Consider the following 2,040-nt stretch of genomic DNA (forward strand, 5'->3'; position numbering starts at 1 on the left):
TGCCTGCCTCTGCCTCCCAAGTGCTGGGATTAAAAGCATGCACCACCACGGTTGAACAAGTTAGATGAAAGAAGCATGTTCACTGGGCAGACCCCCAGGGCACTGTTCCCTGGCCTCCTACCCTTCTACAATGTCTGCAAACCCCGGGCCAGGAACAGCTCTCACCTTCAGTGACTGTGACAAGTAGGAATTTCATTCTTCACTGGAAACAGTCCCCAGGGCATTGCCTCTCTGAGCTCAGAAACGGAGCCAATGAGTTGAATAGTATACATTCTCTAAATAATTAAAGTGCCCCTAAGCAGCAGCTGCCACACTGGGGTCACTGGTCCTCCAAGCCACAGTGTCATGTCAGTGAGGGCCGATCGGATCGCCAGGCACCTCCTTCAGAGGTTCTGTGATGCTGCCCCAGGCCAAGGGTCTTCCCTAGGAAGGGGGGCAGGGTACTGGGAAAGTCTTGATCCTCCCAAGGAATGAGATCGCTTTGTGAAAACAGGAAGGAACTCAATGTAGAGAGCAAGGTCTGTATTTTGGCAAGAACCAGTGGTACTGGTCAGCCTTGACCTCCACTATCAGGGCAGGATGGGGTGGGGCTGGCCTGGGTTTTGGTCTCTGTGTGAACTCCTGCATGGTATCTTACTTTCAAAGGCGATTTTCTTCCCCGTCTGTCAGACAAGTTTCTCATAAACCACCCAGGTCTGTCACCAGTGCAGGGGGCTCCGTCCCTGATGTACTCTGTGATAACAGGGGACATGGTGGCCCAGGTCAGGTCAGTGTCTGCTTCACTCTGACCCACTAGGACACAGTGAGTATGGCTGGCATGGCAGCAGGAAACACTATCAGAATCATATTTGACTCAGTTTCTCTGTTTATGCTGCCCTGTGGCCCCCGTGAACTTTCCACTTCTTGTGTGTGTGTGTGTGTGTGTGTTTTAAGATTTATTTATTTATTATATGTAAGTACACTGTAGCTGTCTTCAGACACTTTTTTTCCTCTTGCTCTGGCCCACTTGCTTGCTGTAGCTGTCTTTAGACACCCCAGAAGAGGGCATCAGATCTCATTACAGATGGTTGTGAGCCATCATGTGGTTGCTAGGATTTGAACTCATGACCTTTGGAAGAGCAGTTGGCGCTCCTCCTACTTGTGTTCTGGAAGGATGTCCGGTGTTTACTGATGGGCTAATTGAAGGGAGGTTAATGAGGACCAGAGGCATCCCTGGGTGTTCTTTCAAATAACACTCAAAGTTTAAGGAAGGGACTGTCCAGGGGAGATCCTAGAAAGCTACACGTTTCCCAGAGTGCTGGTTACGGAGGGCATCCTGCATCTCTGGAGTGGCGGCTTTGTGAATGTGAGGTCTACAAAGGAGGAGATAGATCCTGATGGAGGAAACAGGGGGGGTGCCTGTGCTTTCCGCTTGGCCTGCTGGGAGTGGCAGGAGTTTCCTGAGGGGGCAGCCTTGCAATAGGAGCTTAGAGAGTCTATGAGTTTAGTTAGGGGTCCCTTCCTGGGCAGAAAGCCAGTCTAGGGAGTGGCTTTCCTCCCAGAGGCCAGTGGCCTGAGCATGTGTGCTTTGAAAAGCTGAGCCTTATGGGAAAGGCTGGGTCAAGTCTGGCTCAGCCTGTTCTGGGCAAACAGGGCCACACAACCAAGCTGGTAAAGAACCTCCACCCTGGTCAGATGTCTTTTTCAAAGACACAGCCCTGAGCTGGTGCAGCAGAAGTTTCTGGAATCCAAAGCTGGACAGTCTAGTCTGCTGCTGGAGTGGCCCTTTATCTTCCTAAATCATTGCGTACTCAAGTCACTGGCTGTATGCTCGGAGGCAGGCAGACAGGATTTTGGTTTTTGTTTTTTTTTTGTATTAGAGGGTTGATATACACAGCAAGGACCATGTATGCTGAGAGAGAGAGGGATGGGGGTAGGGGGTGGGGTGGGGCCTTTCCCTGACAAAATACCACCCGTAAAAGCCCCCTAGAAATAACTAGGTGGGCAGATAAGGAGCTGACAAGACAGTTCCATACAGCATTATTAAAAATAAAACATGTT

The sequence above is a fragment of the Mus pahari genome, chromosome 20 (assembly GCF_900095145.1).
Source record: "Mus pahari chromosome 20, PAHARI_EIJ_v1.1, whole genome shotgun sequence".
In the NCBI taxonomy this organism is placed as follows: Eukaryota; Metazoa; Chordata; class Mammalia; order Rodentia; family Muridae; genus Mus; species Mus pahari.